The sequence below is a fragment of the Meles meles genome, chromosome 3, assembly GCF_922984935.1.
Source record: "Meles meles chromosome 3, mMelMel3.1 paternal haplotype, whole genome shotgun sequence".
Lineage (NCBI taxonomy): Eukaryota > Metazoa > Chordata > Mammalia > Carnivora > Mustelidae > Meles > Meles meles.
Window position 1 is genome coordinate 5,428,049 of NC_060068.1, and position 20,631 is coordinate 5,448,679.

At 36.3% G+C, this 20,631-nt stretch overlaps 1 pseudogene; it reads right to left on the bottom strand.

Annotated features, from left to right (window-relative positions):
* Positions 1-6,811: 6,811 nt before the first annotated feature.
* Positions 6,812-20,631, bottom strand: part of LOC123938380 — a 29,115-nt pseudogene continuing 15,295 nt past the window's right edge.

Genomic DNA, 20,631 nt, shown 5'->3' on the forward strand with positions numbered 1-20,631 from the left:
GAGTCACCCAGGCACCCCCAGTGTTTACTGTTTAATGAGTAAGATGATGATATTTCTATGGATAGCCAATGTTCTCTGTACAGTCTAAATAAATTATTTAATGACTGTCAAAAACATGTGAGAAAATAAAATGCAACTTATAATAAAAGAGATAACTTTTAAGGTCTTGCATCAAAGGAATAGAATTTACAGCAAGGTAAGACGGTTTTCAAGATAGGATTGATGTAGAAAGTGGCAATTGACTTGAGCTTTGCAATACTCACATAAAACACATTTCTGAGAAACGAATTACTTGCAAAATAGCACGTTTGAGGGGCTGTAGTGACGTATTCAAAACACTAGAATTGGACAGATGGGTCAGGAATCAGCTTACAGCAGGGTTGAATCACAAATTACAATTTCATAGACTGAGTAAAGGGTAAAGAGTATGCTATGACATTTGATTAGTAAGGAAAAATGTGTACAAATATCACATAGTAATTATAGAATATAGAGTCTGTGTGAAATTATGGGATTCAAAAACCTGCCTTGAAATTTCAACTCCACTTTTTTCATAAGTTATACTTACATGTGTTTTTTAATAAAGAACTTATATGTAGCAATATTTCCTAAAATGATATAATCTGTTGGGGCCCCTGGGTGGTTCAGTCCTTTAGCATCTACCTTCAGCTTAGGTCATGATCCCAGCATCCTGGGTTAGAGCCCTGCATCAGACTCTCCGCTTAGCAGGGAGCCTGCTCCCGCCCCTTCAGTCTGCCTCTCTCCCTGATTGTGATCTCTGTCTGTCAAATAAATAAATAAAATCTAAAAAAAAGAATATAATCTGTTAACATTATTCACTAAAAGGAGGGTCACAAAAGGGTGTCAGTCGTGGATGAAATTGTATATTTGCAATAATTCTGACATAGTTGTAGTTAATTAAGTTACCAATGTCAGTTTTTAGACAGTCCATTAAAGTAAAAGATCTGTCTACTGGCATCTCAAGATAGTATCATTTGCCTTTGGGACACTGACAATCTTCCTAAGACTCTCTTCAAGGCTCCATTCACTTCCTTGTTCCTCAAACTGTAGATTAATGGGTTCAAAGCAGGATTGATGACAGCATAAAATAAGGAGATTAATTTATCACCCTCAGCTGAATATAGAGATTTGGGCCTCATGTACATGAATATACCTGTCCCATAATAAATGGTCACCACAGTCAGGTGAGAGCTACAAACAGAGAAAACCTTTTTCCTACCCTCTGCTGAATGCATCTTTATCACAGCAACCAGTATGTGGAGGTAGGAGAGAGTAATAAGAAGGAAGGGGAGCAAGAGGGTACCAGATGCACCTATCACCATCAGGGTTTCTTGCAGGGATGTGTCAGCACAGAACATATGAAGAAGAACAGGTGCTTCACAAAAAATATGGTCAACAATGTAAGGGCTACACAAGGGAAGTATGGTGAAGTAGAGGGGCACCACTGAGGCAAAGAAACTGATGGACCATGCCCCTACAGCAAGCTGCACACACACAGACCAGTTCATGATGAGCAGGTATCGTAGAGGGTAACAAACGGCCACATAACGGTCCAGAGCCATGATGGCCAGAATAATGCATTCAGCTGCTCCCATTAACAGGGAGATGTAGGTCTGGGCAAGGCAGAATTCATATGAGATAATTTTCTTGGGAGCAAGGAGGTTGAAGAGCATCTTGGGGACCACAGCTGTGGTATAAAATATGTTGAGAAAGGCCAAGTGGCAGAGGAAAAAATACATGGGTGTCTGGAGACAGGGATCAATTACCACCAAGATGATAATAGCTGTGTTTCCAAAGAGATTGACCAGGTAGACCCCAGAGAAGAGGAAGAAGAGAGGGATCTCAGCCTGAGGATGATTAGAAAATCCAACAAGGACCAACTCAGTGATGAAGCTTGAATTTTCCTGAACCATGGTGGGTGCCAGTGATAAGCTAATGATACAAGCAGAAGAATAATGTTCTTTAAGGTCATAGAATAATTGTCAAATATCTAAGAAATAATGTTTCTTTAACATTAAAATGCTATTAAGGAGATTGTATTCAGTAATTTCCCAGACTAGTTTTTTTTTGAAAACTTTCTTTAAATGAAATTTGAAAAACATAATCCCATATACTAGAATAAAATAAATTTCGAGTTGATTGTTTTATCACAGAAAAACAAATTTCAATTTTAATTCCAAAATATGTATAAACACACACAAATGTACATATGCACATATTGGTTAAATCTGCAATATGAATATGTGGCAGAGATGGACGTAGAACTTGGAAAATTCTGATAATCTGATTGTCACCCCCATATTTGCCACTTCTCATGTTTCTATTTAGCAGTGAGAGGCTCATTAGGACGCACACATTTGTTCATTCATCAAGGTGTGTTGTGTAGCTTTGAGATTTAGAGAATTTAGTTACATATTAGTTTAGACTTATTTGTGATCCGATCTCCACCACCGATTCACAAATATAGGCATGAGGAATAATCTCTTCCATTTATATTAACTTAACTAGTTTATATATTTTTTCACTAGTTTATATGTTTAAAGCAATGAATCTCAGGCAGGAATAAAAACTTTCTGCCTCAGATAATGAGCTATCCATTCTCTTCCAAAAAATATGTACACAAAGTATTCTCTTTTCTTTAACAAACTCATTTTCCCTGTTCTCAGAGTTGTATAAATATAGAACCAGCTCACACCCAATCCCTGCTTTGTATTCATGTATTCCCCTTGGTTTCTCCAGGTTGTGTTTTTAAATGTGGGAATCTATAATCTAATAAGTATTCATGGTATAATAAGGGAAATCCATTCTTGTGAAGCCAGTTCATCTTGACGTGTAGTAAGGGCAGCACTAATGATATAGCAGCATATCTAATAGTTGTATTTTCCATTTTGGAGAGTGTTATAAATGTTTTATTTGGATTATTTCACCTGCACTATGAGGTGGCCTTCTGGCATGGGTTTTAGGTTCATCCTCATTCTTTAATGAAAAAAAAAATAATACTGTGCTACAAAGAATATACAAGTATACACAACTAGTTAGGGTCGAAGACACTGAGACAAAGCAAGGGGACATGATTTTGATTCACACTCTTAATCCATAGCTTTCTTGAATATCAGCCATTTATACAACTTACATTAACAGAGATCACAGCAAAATAACTGCATCATCACTATTGACTCTTCTGTCCCATCACTCTTAGCAGTTATGGGCACTCGTTCACAAATACAAGCAATGACATTTCTAGACATGGCAATATCATAGAGCTTTCATCCCTTCCTCAGGATCGAAAACAACAACAATAAATGTGTATTCACATGCTTACAGAAGGAATAAAAATCAGAAAGACTTGTCCAAAATCTAGGAAGAAAATTACTGTTTGGAGATTAGAGTCTGCCCTGACATCTAGTTAAAGATATTTCATAAAGAAGATAATGTGAGCCATCAAAGAGAATGAATAAAAAGTACATAAAGATCTATTTCTTAAGTAGTCCCATTCACCTACATGTCATTATTCAGGATTGGCTTGATGTCCTGACTTCACCATTCTCTGCACAAACTTCACTGAAGAGAGGACTGTGCCATGGCTCATGCTGGAGTCAATGATGTCTGGGCTCCATTTTTTCTGCCTTGTACTAGAACCACCTTTGCTGACTGCTTCTTCCTTTGAAGTGCAGTAGGGGTTTGGGTGAGATGATGCAAAAATAAGTGGAAATCCTTGCGTATCATATAGAGTTCAGAGCATTTCACACATCTCTGTATTTTAAGATGTCAACAAAAAATTAAATTTCCAGTCCCTAAGGAGCCTTGTTAGCTTTAAGAATATGTGCTGGGTGTGGGGAAGGGTGAGGAAGAGAGAGAAAAACACAATTAGGTGCAGTTCAAATGAGGAAAAGTTGACTTTTCAATTCCAGTGTGTGTGTCTACATCACTTTGAATTCTCTTTTTGTCTGTATCTATTTTAAGTTTATGAAACAAACCTAATATTTTACAGACTATTTTCATGAGCTGGATTGCTCACCTATATTTACTCTGTAAGTTTGGTATCTTGACCATACCTGAAATAATGGCATGCACTGGTGTTTGTAAGCAGGATGACAGACACAGTGCTGGGCAAGCTTTAGGAAACTGAGGTAAAAATTAATAGATATTTGGTATTCATGGATGAGAAACACATAAACCTGCAGATAAAATGTTTGAATAGGATTAAGTTTAAATTTCTTAGAAGCTGTCAGATGGTTTTCCAAAATGGCTGTACCATTTTACATTCCCAGCAGCAATGAATGAGAATGGTGTCTGTTGTTCAACATCCTCGTTGGCAATAGGTATTTTTAGGATGTTTTTGTTGTCGTTTGTTTGTTTTGTTTGGATCTTACCCATTCTAAAAGACCTGCAGGACAGTGGTTTTGATTTTCATTTACATGTCAACCATAGATGTTAAGCATCTTTTGTTTATTTTTTCTTTATTTGTTTATTTATTTTAGATTTTATTTATTTATTTGACAGAGACGGAGATCACAAGAAGGCAGAGAGGCAGGCAGAGAGAGAGGAGAAAGCAGGCTCCCTGCTGAGCAGAGAGCCCAATTCCGGGCTCGATCCCAGGACCCTGGGATGATGACCTGAGCCAACCCACTGAGCACCCCAGGCACCCCTTGTTTATTTTTTTTAAAGATTTTGGTTATTTATTTGACAGGGAGAGAAAGAGAAAGGAGAATAAGTAAAGGGAGGGGCAGAAGAAGAGGGAGAAATAGGCTACCTGCTGAACAGGGAGTATGATGCAAGACTTGATCCTAGGACCCTAGGATCATGACCTGAGCTGAAAGCAGACATCAAGCATCTTTTCTTATGTTCATTTCCCACCTTCACAAATTCTCTGACAGGTCCACTCAGGTATTTTACAGATTTTAATTTAATTTTCTGTTTTCTTTTTGCTGAAATGTAGGAGTTCTTTGTGTGTTTGGGTATAAACTTATTCGATACATGATTTGCAATTATTTTCTTCCAGTCACTGTCTTGGTTTTGCATTCTCTTAATAACATATTTTGCACAGCAATAGTTTTTAATTTTAATAAAATCCAACTTTAAATGTTTTCCTTTCATGTATCATTCTTTCAATGATTTTTCTAAAAGATCATAATTTTAAAAAATCATTTAATCTTTTTTTCTCTAGAAGTTCTATAATGTTACACTTTATTCATTTATTTTTATTTATTTGTTTGTTTGCTTTAAGTACTTTTAGAAAGATGTAAATTGAGTGCTCAGAATTTTATTGCATATGTGTATTGAATAACTTCAGTACATTTTGTTGAAAGGACTACCCTTCCTCTATTGAGTTGCCATTAAGCCATTGTTAACAATTAGCTAACTGTAACATACAGGTAGGTGTATAGTACTGGGATTTCTATTCTGTTTTAGTGGTCTATATGCTTTTACTTTACCAATGCCAGACCATCTTCTGTCATTGTAGAAAGTAGAGTGTAGGATTCTGTAGCTTTATAATAAGTCTCGAAATCAGTTTGTTCAAATCATCCAGAGTTTTGTTTTTTGTTTTTTTTGTTTTTTAAGATCCCATCCATTCACCTGATAGAGATCACAAGAAGGAAGAGAGGTAGGCAGAGGGAGAGGAGGAAGCAGGCTCCCTGCTGAGCAGAGAGCCCAATGTGGGGGCTTGATCCCGGGACCCTGAGATCATGACCTGAGCTGCAGGCAGAGGCTTAACACACTGAGTCACCCAGGTGCCCCATTCTCTATATTTTTAAATTCTAACTTTTCAAGGCTGGTATTTAGAAGGGCAAATGAGGGTTGCATACTGATCTTGTACTCTACAACCCTGATAATCTTTTAATAACATCAGAGTTCTGAGATGAGCTAAGAACCAGATGCCTAGTTGGTCCACTAAGGCCATAGTGCAAACTGGAAAACAAACAAACAAGCAAAAAACAAAAACAAAAAAAAATTAAAAAAAAACAAAAACAGAAACAAACAAACAAACAAAAACAAAAACAAACAAAAAAAAACTTTATTCACTTACTGAAATAGTTTTAGTCAAAGACAAGAAAGGAGGTACCAGCTGTCCCAGTGTTCATTTTTTCCCATGGAATGGCACTGGATGAGGGTCATATGGATGGATCAGGGTAGGAGGAATCATCTCATTGCTAAAGTACCTACCATTTTGGGGAACATGATCAAAAAGACATGGATATCAATTGACTTGTGAGTGAGTTAGGCGTGAACACCTAGAGACTCTTTTCTCCCTGCCCCATCCTTGGAATGTGGATTTCATTTGCCTTGTGGCTCCCACAGACTGCTCCAAAGACATAAGCTTGAGATATGATATGATGTTGGAAACATTTACATCGTTTATGTGACTGAGCCAAGTTAAGGTCTCTTTCTAGGTTTAAAATTCAGAAAGTGGGGACAGGGATCCATTCATCTTGCTGCCACTCAAGCCATGCTTGAATTGTATGTTCCCTTTATTATTATTAAAACAGTCACTTACCAACCTGGAGTGGCCTGCCTCTTTCTTAGAGGAGCCCATTTCAGATTTCTACAAGATATCTTCCAAAAAGGTTGTGAACGTACTCTCCCTCTCACCCAAAGGCTTTCTTTTTCCATGAGCTCGAATGCAAGGGGAAGGCTGTGTGAAGGATTAGGAGCTGTAAAGGACTAAATGATGAATCACATTGGAGAGAGGGGTCTGTGGGTGCTCCTAATGAGTAGGTGTCTCAGAGGTACCTGAGAAGGAATGTAGCCATGGATCTGATTAAGAGGCCTCTGATTGAAGACACCTGTGCTAGGAACATGGATATTTATAAAAGTATGGTGTCTGGAGGGCCAGAGTATTAACTCTAACTTCCTCCTTATTCTTCAGTGCACTGGCTATGCACTGAGTCTGGAGAAGGGAGGGCAGTTTTTCTGTATAAGACCCACCAGGCAAAGCATTTGTAATACCCTCCACCTGGGCTTGCAAGGCCACAAATACGATTTCGGCACAAATAGGATTGTCCTATTTGACCACAAATAGGATTAAGTTAACCTTAATTTATCTCCTTAGTTTCTTGGGTTCAAATGAGATACAGGGTAACTCAAACTTGTGGCAAATAGTTTTGACTTTGGAGAGCTGTGGCAAAAACTGGGTGATTAGTCTGAGGCCACAGAGAGAGGAAAGTCACAATCAATTCCACCCCAAGCAGTACGCTAAGGCCTACCTGGAGAATTGAATTGCACCATGAGCTCCAATCATCACGTCAGGAAAAAAACACCCCATAATAAATCTTTCCTTCAGAGAACCTGAAGGCTTCTTTTATAAGCCACACAATAGACTGTTCTATTTTGTCATTCCATTTATCTGAGTGCAGCAGAAGGTGTTGGCAATTGTACAGCCAGGTCTTGGCTATCCACCAGGAAGTCGAGGACTATGTGCTTATTCAAAAAGCCTGGTACCCTATGACCCTGCAATTGCATTACTGGGTATTCACCCCAAAGATACTGACATAATGAAAAGAAGGGTCATCTGTACCCCAATGTTCATAGGAGCAATGGCCAAAATCACCAAACTGTGGAAAGAACCAAGATGCCCTTCAACAGATGAATGGATAAAGATACGGTTCATATATAAATGGAGCATTACACCTCCATCAGAAAAGATGAATACCCAACTTTTGTATCGACATGGACAGGACTGGAAGAGATTATGCTGAGTGAAATAAGTGAAGCAGAGAGAGTCAATTATCATATGGTTTCACTTACTTGTGGAGCATAAGGAATAACTTAGAGGACATTAGGAGAAGGATAGAAGTGAGTTGGGGGAAATCAGAGGGGGAGGGAACCATGAGAGACTGTGAACTCTGAGAAACAAACTGAGGGTTTTGGAGGGGAGGTGGTGGGGGATAGGACGACCCTGGTGGTGTGTATTAAGGAGCACGTATTGTATGGAGCACTGGGTGTGGTGCATTAGCAATGAATCTTGGAATGCTGAAAAAATAAAATTAAATTTAAAAAAAAATCATGGGACCAAAGAATTAAGTATCACTCTTTTTACCTCCAAAATTGTGATACTGCTATTAATGACTTCAAAAAGAATCAAGGGCAAGTTTTATATAAACTTTTTAAACTGAAGGGCCCTGATAGTGAGAATAGTTCCCTGGATCAATTTGGTTGATCAGAGAGTCAGTAATGCCACTGGGCATTTCCTTCATTTATCAACATCTGCTTGGTTTTGGAATTCCTGCCTTACTTTTCTTTGTGTGACAGTCTGTCTTGGAGAGAGACTATTTTGATTATTTGGAAATTTCTTATTAATGGCCCATTTGAGCATTTTAGATTAATATGGAAAAGGAAGGTGGAGGTCTGGTCTTTAAAAAGTGAAATAATATCCCAAGGTGCCATTCATAGTGCCATGTGTAATAATCTTTGACTACCACAGGGATCAACTGACCACATGTTCTGCCAATGGGAAGATCCCTTAAGTGGAACTGAAGAGTCTATCTAGGACAGGAGCAAGAATGAGGGTAGAGAAGTCTGCCACTATCAAAGTCAAAATACTGAAGTTTTTCATCCCTTTCGCATACATTTTGATTGTCCGCATCTTTGACAGGAGTGAGCTGATACCTAGGAGAGTTTGTTTGTTTATTTTTTGTTTTGCTTTGTTTTGTTATTTTGTTCCTGTACTATATGAGTTCAGCTGTGCAACTCAGGGTCCAGATTAATAAATGAGGGGTACATTACATAACAGGTTGTTCCATATTTAGAGAAATGTCGGTTCATAATATTCAACGACACAGCAGTCATTTTTATGTATGGAATTGGACAATAAATGAAGTATCCATTATTTTGCCAAGTTCTGGACAGTGGGAATTGCCTGGGACATGTATACCAGTTAAGTTTGTGAGGTGGGAGTCACACAGGCTACTCTGCGGGAGAGAGAAGAGACATTAGATCTGCATGTCTCCTTCAACCATAACTGTACTCACTGAAGATTAAAATGAAGATATTCTATCTGTTGGTGACCTTTCCTAATCAACTGAAACAGGGGCAGTTTTTCCTGTACCATGAGTAAGAAAGCACTTTAATGGGGCCCAGTGTGAAGAACACAAAATTTAACATATGGATCCTTTTGAGGCTCAATAACATTTTCTATTCTAGATACTGGTAGCCATCTCAAGGGGTTATCTAGACAAAGAAGGAAGGCCACCTTAAGGAAACTGTTGAATTAGAGACTGCTATTTTTTTTTTATGTAGTGTTCCAAGATTTGTTGTTTAGGATAACATCCAGTGCTCCATGCAATACATACCCTCCTTAATCCCCATGGCCAGGCTCACCAAAGTCCCTACCTCCCTCTCCTCTAAAACCCTCAGTTTGATTCTCAGAATCCATAGTCTCTCACTATTTGTCTTCTCCTCCAATTTACCCCAATTCAATTTTCCTTTCCTTCTCCTAATGTTCTCCATGTTATTATTCTTCATGCTCCATAAGTAAGTGAACCATACAATAATTGGCTTTCTCTGTTTGACTTATTTCACTCAGCATAATCTCCTCCAGCTCCATCCATGTTCATACAAAAGTTGGGTATTCATCCTTTCTGATGGCTGAGTACTATTCCATTGTCTATATGGACCATATCTTCTTTATTCATTCATCTGTTGAAGGGCATCTTGGCACTTTCCACTGTTTGGCTATTGTGGACCTTGAAGAGACACTTCAAATTAATTGCAAAACTCTTTCTAGGTTTTTCTCTTCTCTAGGTTTTTCTAGGCAAAATTCCATTAACAATTCTAATCTCCTTATCTATTCAAATTCTCATTTTTTAATTTTTCTTATTATTAAATATGGCTTTATTTTTTTGATGGTCATCAGTTAGCCAGCATATAGTACATCATTAGTTCTTGATGTGGTGTTCAATGACTCAATAGTTGTGTATAACACCAAGTACTCAATAGTTGTGTATAACACCAAGTGCCCTCCTTAATAGCCATCACCTGGCTAACCTGTTCCCATATCCCCTCCATTCTGAAACCCTCTTTGTTTCCCAGAGTCCATAGTCTCTCACTTTGTCTCCCTCTCTGATTTCTTCCTCTTTAGTTTTCCCTCCTTTCCACTATGGTCCTCTGTGCTATTTGCTGTGTTATGCATATGAGTGACCATATGATAATTGTCATTCTCTGCTTGACTTATCTCACTTAGCATGATCCCCTCCAGTTCCAGCCATGTTGATGCAAATGGTGGGTATTCATCATTTCCAATGACTGAGTAATATCCATATATATATATATATATCACATCTTCTTTATCCATTCATCCTTTGAAGGACATCTCAGCTCTCAGCTCCTTCCACAGTTTGGCATTTTTGACATTGCTGAAGTGAATATTCAGGTCCATGTGTCCCTTCTTTTCACTAGATCTGTAACTTTTTAAAAAATATTTTTTTTTCATTTTTCAGTGTTCTAGAATTCATTTTTTCTGCACAACACCCAGTGCTCCATGCAATACCTACCCTTCATAATACCCACATCTGTATCTTTGAGGTAAATACCCAGTAGTGCAATTGTTAGGTCATAGGGTAGCTCCAGTTTTAAAATCTTGAGGAACCACCACACTCTTTTCCAAAACGGCTGTACCACCTTCCATTCCCACCAAAATTGTAAAAGAGTTCTCCTTTCTCCACTTCTATCCAACATATAATGCTTCCTGCCTTGTTAATTTTGGTCATTCTAACTGGTTTAAGGTATTGTCTCATTGTGATTTTGATTTGAATTTCCCTGATGGCTAATGATGATGAACATTTTTTTCATGTGTCTATTAGCCATTTGCATGTCTTCTTCGGAGAAGTGTCTTTTCATGTCTTCTGCCTGTTTTTTGACTGGATTCTTTGTTTTTTCGGGGTGTTGAGTTTGAGATGTTCTTTATAGATCTTGGATATCAGCCATTTATCTGTAATGTCATTTGCAAGTATTTTCTCCCACTCCGTGGGTGGCCTCTCAGTTTTGTTGGCTTTTTCCTTTGCTGTGCAGAAGCATTTTTATTTTTTTTTTTCATGATGCAGTCCCAACAGTTCCTTTTTGCTTTTATTTCTGCTGCCTTTGGAGACGTGTCTTGAAGGAAGTTGTTGTGGCTGGTGTCAAAGAGGTTACTGCCTATGTTCTCCTCTAGGATTTTGATGGATTCCTATCTCACATTGAGATCTTTCATCCATTTAGAGTTTATCTTTGTGTAAGAGAATGGTCGAGTTTCATTCTTCATTACGTAGCTATACAATTTTCCCAGCAACATTTATTGAAGAGACTATCTTTATATTTTTTCCTGCCTTTTCAAAGACCAGTTGACCATAGAGTTGAGGATTATATCTAGGCACTTTATTCTGTTCCACTGATCTCTGTATCTGCTTCTGTGGCAATACCATGCTGTCCTTTGGATCAAAGCAATGTAATATAGCCTGAAATCAGGCAATGTGATACTCTCAGCTTTGTTTTTATTTTCCCACATTCCCTGGGCAATTCAGGATCTTTTCTGGTTCCATAAAAATTTAAGGATTGTTTGTTTCAGCTCTTTGAAAATGCCAATGGTATTTTGATAGGGATGACATTGAAAATGTGGATTGCTCTGGGCAGCATAGACATTTTATCAATGTTTTTTCTTCCAATCCATGAACATAGAATGTTTTTCCATCTCTTCGTGTCTTCTTCAATTTCATAAGTGATCTATAGTTTTTAATGTATAGGTCTTTTACCTCTTTGGTTAAGTTTATTCCTAAGTATCTTATGGTTTTTGGTGCCACTGAAACTAGAATTGATTGCTTAATTTCTCTTTCTACAGTTACATTGTTAGTGCATAGAAATGCAACTGAATTTTGTCTTTGACAACATTTATGAATTTTTGTTCTAGGAATTTGGGGCTGAAGACTTGCATATTCCACATAAAGTATCACCAGGTTATCTCCAATGGAAGAGAATTTGACTTCTTTGTCAATTTGAATGCCTTTTATTTCTTTTTGTTGTCTGATTGCTAATGCTAGAACTTCTAACACTATGTTGAATAATAATGATGAAAATGGGCATCCCTGTGATGTTCCTGGCCTGAATGGAAAAGCTATCATTTTTCCCATTGAGAATGACATTCATTGTGGGTTTTGCATAGATGGCCTTTATAACTTTGTGGAATGTTGCCTCTATTCATATACTCCTAAGAGTTTTAATCAGGAAACAACATTGTATTTGGCCAAATGCTTTTTTCTGCATTGATTGAGAGGATAGTACTGTTCTTGTCTTTTCTTTTATTAATATACTGTATCACATTGATTGATTTACAAATGTAGAACCATCCTTGGAATCCACGAATAAATCTCACCTGGTCATGTTGAATAACCCAGTTAACGTATTGCTGGATCATATTGACTAGGATCTTGTAGAGTATTTTGGAATTCATGTTCCTCAAGGATATTGGTATGTAATTCTTCTTTTTGATGGGGTCTTGCCTGGTTTTGGCATCAGGTTAATGGTGGCCTCATCGAAAGAGTTTGGATGTTTTCCTTCTGTTTCTATTTTTTGAAACAACTTCAGTAGAATAGATTATTTCTTCTTTAAATGTTTGCTAGAATTACTTTGGAAATTCATCTGGCCCTGGATTCTTGCATTTTGGGAGGTTTTTGACCACTGCTTCAATTTCATTACCTGTTATTGGTCTATTCATGTTGTCTATTTCTTCCTGTTTCAGTCTTGGTAGTTTTTAAATTTCTAGGAAGTCCTCCATTTCTTCTGGTTTTTAATTTGTTGGCATATATTTGCAGGTAATAATTTCTAATAATTGTTTCTATTTCCTTGGTGTTAGCCATGATTTCTTCCCTTTCATTCATGATTTTATTGATTTGGGTCCTTTTCCTTCTCCTTCCCCACTTTTACAATCTAGAGGTGTCTTTGGTTTCAAAATGAGACCCTTGTAGACTGCATATAGACAGGTCCTGTGATTTTATCTAATTTGAAACCCTGTGCCATTTCGTGGGAGCATTTAGGCTATTCATGTTGAAAGTAAATATGGAAACATTTGAATTTATTGTCATCATATTGCCAGTAAAGTCCTTGTTTCTATGGATTATCTCTGTAAATTTATGGTCTATATTACTCTTGGGGTCTTTTTTTTTTTTTTTTTTTTAAGAATCCCCCTTAATATTTCTTGTAGGGCCAGCTTGGTGGTCACATATTATTTCAGTTTCTGCCTGTCCCAGAAGCTCTTTTGTCTTTGTCCATTCTGAATGAAAACCTTGCTGGATAAAGTATTCTTCTATTCTTGGCTTCATGTTCTCATTCAGTACCCTAAATATGTCTTTCCAGCCCTTTTAGTCTTTCCAGGTTTCTGTGGACAGGTCTGATGTTATTCTGATATTCCTCCCTCTATAAGTAAGAAATGTCTTCCCTATAGCTGCTTTCAGGATAGTTTCCTTGGGTGTAAGATTTGCAAACTTCACTATTATATGTCAGGATGTTATCGATTTTTATTGATCTTGGGAGGGATCCTCTCTGCCTTTTGGACACAAACGCTTACTTCCTTCCCCAGATTAGGGAATTTCTCAGCTATGATTTGCTCAAATATACCTTCTAGCCCCCCACCATCCACCCTCTTGGGCATCCCGATAATTCTGATATTGGAACATTTCATGGTATCATTGATCTCTCTAAGTCTATTTTCATGGGCTACAATCTGCCTATCCCTATTTTCCTCAGCTTCTTTCCTTTTTATCAGCTTATTTTCTAGATCACTGATTCATTTTTCTGCCTCATTTACACTGGCTGTTAGAGAATCCAGTTTAGACCTCATCTTATTCATAGCATTTTTAAGTTTGGCCTGATTAGATTTTATTTCTGCCCTTAGAGATTCTAGACTATAATAATGCTTTTTTCAAGCCTCGCTGTTGACTTCATGGCTGCTACCATGAATTCTACCCCTGATCTCTTGCTTCCATCCATATCAATTAATTCTGTGGAAGAGGGAATTCCTTCTGGTTCTTTTATTTTTCAGGTGTTCCTCCTCCTAGTCATTCTGTCAAGGGAAGATTGAGCTAATGAACCAAAATGTCAACCACGAAGCAAGCAAGATGTACCCTAAGAAAATTCAGAGCAGTTGGAAGTCACCACTGAAAAAGAAAGCTAAAATGAAGCACAAGAATAAAATTTACAATTTTAAAAAATAAAAAATAAATAAATTAAAATTTAAATGGGGTTGAGTCGAAGGGGGGCCTCAAATCTCTGTCTGGACAGAGTAGGGCGTTTCAGTTGTTCCTAGGTGTATTTGAATCTGTTTGTTAGAGGATACTTTCCCAAAATTACAGGAAAAGTGAATCTTGTGTGTGTGTGTGTGTGTGTGTGTGTGTGTGTGCACGTGTGTTTATACATATATATGTATATATATACATATGTATATATATACATATATATAATACTGGATAAGGAAAAAAGGACAACATTGAAGCAGATACCTATAAAAAACATAGGTGTGAAAAAGTAAAAGTTACTATGCTACTATAAAATATAATTTGATATATTAAACATCTAGTTGAAATGAGAACAAGGTAAAAAGAAAAAAGTGTAAGAGAAAGAATAAAAAGAATAAAAGAGTTGTGCCTGAAAAATAAAGAAGCTTTGAGGCAATGCCTAGAGCTCAATATGCTATTTTCCGCTGGTGTTGGAATTTTACAATATTATGGGGTCCACAGGTTGTCAGCCTCTTGTTCTTCCAGGCTGTCTTCTGGGGGAAGGGCGTGCCACAGTGTTTCTCAGGCAACCCTGTTTGGGCTGAGTTATCCTGCCCCCTGCTGGGGGAATGGACTGAGTGGAAACCACTCTTTTGAGCTTTTGTTCTCTTGTGGCTTTTTTCACCTCTTCTGAGGGTCATAGTGAAAATGTCCACACCCAAACCTTTGCACCAGAGCAGAGAAATCTGCTCTCTTCACTAAACCCTCCAGGACAAACAGTCTCTGTTTCTGTATGCACCACTGAAAAACCACAATGTCCCGTGTGGTGTGTGCCCACAGTGACTCTTTCAGGAGTCATCCCAGGGGCATGGGCATGTCCCTGACCTCTGTGCTTCTGAAACCCTTAGTGGTCCTGTGATCATGCATACATGCACCCACAGCTCCTGGATCCATTCTCAGTGCCTCTCTAATGTCTTTTTCTGGCCACTACTGCTCTGCAAGTTTTTGTCAGGTCCCCAGTGCAGGATGTTTTTGTGTTCCGGTGTTATATCACTTTCCCGGAGCCAGCTTATGGAAGCACCCTCCTTCTTCTATTTATCTTCTGATATATCCTCACAAATTTATGACTCTTCCTTTACTAACTTCTGACAGGCAGTGCTTTTCTGTTTGTAGATATATATTCTTATATCTCAGGCTGATTTTGTGGTTGTTCAGAATTGTTTGGTAGATTTCCACCTAAATTCAGGCAACCAGTTGAATTGGGTTTCCTACTGCTCTGCCATTTTGCCTCCCCTCTCTTGTTTTACTTCTTTTTAAATATCCTAGTTGACCCATTCATTCTTTAGTAGGCTATTCTTTAACCTCTATGTATTTGAGGTCTTCCCATTTTTTTTTCATGTGGTTGACTTCTAGTTTCTTAACATTGTGTTTTGAAACTATGCATGGGATGATCTCAATCTTTTATACTTATTGAAGTCTAATTTATAATCCAGTATATGATAAGTTCTAGAAAAATTCCATGTGCATTGGAAAGAAATGTATATTTTGCTGCTTGGATGAAATGTTCTGAATATACCTGTTAACTCCCTCTGGTCCACTGTGTCTCTCAAAACTACATTTCTTTGTTGATTTTCTTTTCTTTTTCTTTTTCTTTAATTTAAATTTAATTAACCAGCATATAGTACATCATTAGTTTTTGATATAATGTTCAATGATTCATTAGTTGTACATAACAACCAGTGCTGATCACATCCTGTGCCCTTATTAATGCCCATCACCCAGTTACCTCATCCACCGACACATCTCCTTTTCTGCAACCCTTAGTTTGTTTCCCAGAGTTATATGGGGGTAGGAAAAGAAAAAATGAAAGAACATGGGATCAGGAGGGAGACAAACCATAAAAGACCCAATCTCAAGAAACAGACTGAGGGTTGCTGGGGGGAGGAGGGTCGGGAGATGGTGGTGGGGATATGGACATTGGGGAGTATATGTTCTATGGTTAGTGCTGTGAACCTGTGTGTAAACCTGGCGATTCACAGACCTGTACCCCTGGGGATAAAAATACATTGTATGTTTATTAGAAATATTAAAAATTATTAAAAAAAAAAACAACTAGCGTGTGTGTGTGTGTGTGTGTGTGTGTGTGTGTGTATTGTGTGTAAGGTAGTCAACACATTATATAACCAGTCTATATCATCTCTTTCATCACAGATTGGCAAATTTAATTCAGAGATATTGATAAAGAACATAAATGTATCACTGAAAATATATGCCCATAAATGAGACATAAACCCATAAGCAATTTCACACTGCTCTTAAAATGATCAGAAAGCTTAACTTTGAAACAACTTAATTATTTTTCTAAGATCATTAATAGAAATTTTCAAATTCAACAGTTTAGAGGATTAATTATGGTATTAATATTACTAATTATTTATATATATATTTATATATAATATTATATTATATTATTATATATATTATATAATAATATATAATAATATATAATATTTATATATATAATATTATATTATTATATATTATTATATATTATTATATATATTATATATATTTATATATATAATATTAATACTAATATTACCTTACTAATATTGAGGTATTGAAAATCATCAAGATAATTACATTTTGTGTATTATACGTTTTTGACATTGTAATTTATGGTCCATAGGTACCAGGAAAGAAAACAAACAAACAAAAAACTCAATCTTTTGTATTGCTAAATGCAAGATGTATTATTACTTCTGTTTTTTTATTACATTTGAAGGACAATAGAATTATTTTTAAGTCTAATATTTTCTACTTGGAATATTGGACAAATCTCTTTGTTTTGTGAAATTCTAGTTCCTTTCTAAGAAATGGATAAGATTTGATTAGTAAAATGTAGACGTGTGCTGTGTAGTACATATGATAAAATGAATAGAAGTGGGAGAAATTTTCAGCTTAAAACCCAAAACTTGTAATTCATCAAAAACAGATATTTGCATGATGCAGACTGTGATTTGATGTTCTTATTCCTTTGGATAAAATACTTGTCCAGTGAAATTTCACAAATAAGTGCTAAGATTTTTAAGATTCATTTATCTTCAGCATTGTATTTGCTATGACAAGGGAATTGGCTTAATCTCACAGTTTTAAAATAAGAACATTTTTGGCTTTTGCTTCCCTCTCATCTCAGCAGGAAACTTGTCATAGTCAAAATGAGTCATGAAAATTCCAGCACCATCACTGAGCTGGTGCTTGTAGGATTTTCTAGTCACCCCCAGATGGAGATTCCACTCTTTTTACTCTTTTCTCTGGTCTTCCTGGCAAATCTCTTTGGAAACATAGACATCATCTTCTTAGTAATTTTAGATTCCTCTCTCAAGATACCCATGTATATCTCTGTCATCTGGCCTTTCTCAACTTATTTTTTTATTTATTTTTTATTCTTAACTTATTTTTTAGCACATTTGTGGTCTCCAAGATGCTTTTTAATTTCCTTGCAAGCAGGAAAGTCATATCTCACAACTTCTGTATTGCTCAGACTTACATCACCTGTTCCTGGAGTCAACTGAGTGCTTTCTCCTTGTAGTGATGGCTCTGGATCAATATGTGGCCATTTGTTACCTACTAAGATATATTCTCATCATGAACTGGTCTGTGTGTCTGACATTGGCTCTGGGGGCCTGGATCATTGTTTTTTGTTTGTTTGTTGTTTTGTTTTGTTTTTGCTTCAGTGGTGCTGCTCTACCTCATAATTCTTCCACTCTGTGGTCCATATGTTGTTGACTGTATTTTCTGTGAATTGCCTGTTCTTTTTCACATGTTCTGTGCTGATACATACCTGCTTGAGACTGTCATGGCCATAGGAGGTGCTGGAAATATGTTATTCCCCTTCCTCCTCATTATACTCCCCTACCTTTGCATGCTGGTGGTTGTGATGAAAATAAACTCTGTTAAAGGCAGGAAGAAACCTTTTCCACTTGTACTTCCCACCTGGTCATGGTGACCATATATTGTGGAACAGGAGTGATCAGGTACATGAGACCCATGTCCCTCTCTTTGGCAGAAGGAGACGAACTCATCTCTGTGTTATATGCAGCCATCATCCCGATGCTGAATTCTTTCATTTACAGTCTAAGGAACAAGGAGGTGAAGGAGGGTATGAGAAGAGACATGGAGAAATACAAAAATGAAACAAAACAACAAATCACAGACTAGAATATATAGAATTTTAAGGCAATGCTTACTTTCTTTTAAATTTGGTAGACTTTCAGATAAAAGTGGTCATCACATTTTTACAAATCTCCTCAAGCGTTTCCAGTTCAGGTTTCTACTATGAGTGAACATGTATGGATAGTTATTTATTATGTGTCAGAACATTGTTGTATCAACTCAGTCAAGTATGTTGTGAACTGCACCATAACCTCCCATGTCAACATAGTGTCATACCCTGTAGTCACTGCCTTTCCAATATTTCATTCTCTCTTTTTCCATTTATTTTGCAAAGTGTCAAATTATGACAAGGTGCTCATTCTTACTTTACTTATAAGCTCCATCTTTTTGGGGGGTGTTAGCCTGAAGATATGAGCTTCAGATCCTTACTGATGTAAAATGAAATGCAGTGTAAATTCTGAAAAATATATATCATTAATTCTTGCAGAAAGAAAATATATTTAAACTTGAAATTATTAATGAGAACTTTTTAAAAGAAGTATAAAACACTGCATTTTTTGGTTTTATTTTTTTCTTTATCTAAACTTTTACCTTTGTGGTCTCTAATTTTAGGGAAGAGGGTATGTTTTTTTTGAATTTGAAAACCAAGAAAAACTCTTCTCAGTTACTTAAATTTTAATTATCTGTGTATGGAAGATAACTTGCAGAAATAAATACTAGCAGTTATTTAATTTGTTAACTTCTTAGATATATAAACATATTGGCTACAGAGGATTTGTCCCTATAATAGTTTAAGGAGTCATATATTAACTAGTCTAATATTCCTGAATTTGGAGGCCAACTATGGAGTTAATCCTAGATTCACTCATTTACTTGCTGTATGCCTCTTATCAAAATGTTTTACATACTTTAATTTCCCTCATGAAAAATCAGGTAATGCAATGAATAGGAATGTAAATGTGAACACATAGAATAACCTAAAATTCAAAAAGAGGCTAAAAGCACACTAGATAAGATCATTTTCCATGTGCTGTTGGAAAAAAAAAAAAAAGGACTTTGTGCTAGATTCTACAATTGTATAGAAAGAAAGGAAATGTACAGTAATTACATTAAATAAACATCTTTTCAGACTCTCTTTCCTAACTTATGTTTGAAATTGATATTTCTATGAGTGTAGAAATTCCTTTTTCCAAAGTTAGTACACACAGAATAATCTAGAGATTCTATCCATAACTTTAATAAGTATGAGGGCCAAAAAACTTAATGTGTCCAATTAACCCATTTCATATCTGAGTACCAGAGAATAACTGATGTTCATCCCTGTATAGCAGGCCTTGGATTCTTTATGGAAATTTAATTCTAATATATGGATGAAAAGTAGTTTTTCCTCTGTCATCAAATTTTATTATATTCTGATGTATAATACATAAGAGAAAAAAGGGAAACAAATCTTAATGTAGAGTGAAGCAGTAGGTGTCTGTTTTGTAATATTTTCTGTAATACCTAGGACTCCATGGAAACATTGCACAAATGCATGTGTAAGGGCTTCTTTGTACCAAGTTCATTTTGGGATGGCTCTGTATTTACGACTTTTCTTGGAAGTGATGCAAACACTGTAGTGATCCAGTATGTTGTTATCAAAACTGAATGTACAATAGCTTCATATTCCGCTTTTACAAGTATTTCTCCAGCAAGCAGAACATACTAAGGAAATAGTTTGAAAGTGCATTCAGTTTTGATAACAACTACAGTTAAATCAGAAGGCTTGAATAAAAACTTAATTCGACCCAAAATATATACACTTTGGTTTCATTTTATTTGCTTTGAAATCAGTGACCAGACTATCAACTGCAAAGTGATCCTTTCTTTTAATTAGAAAAGTAGTTCTAATAAATCTTATCTCCCATGATTTATAGTCAACAAGGAATCCAAGAATATAATGTGAGACTCTGATAATAGTCACGTGAATCTAGAACCAATATACATAGAGTAAGAAGAGCTATTTTTGTCATTGTTTAAAATTAACAACATATTTAGTAAAATAAATGTTAAATAACAAGATAAATTATGGTGAAATAATAATCACAGATCAATAAATAGTTTCATTACAAATAATTTTTTTGCTTAGAAAACTTACAGACTCCCCTGCAACTCCCTCTATTTTAATTTCATGTTGAATGTTTAGCTATATCTCAATGAATTCTTTCCAAGAATATAAATTTTGTCTGTTCTCTAGAGATCACTGTTGTTTGTTATC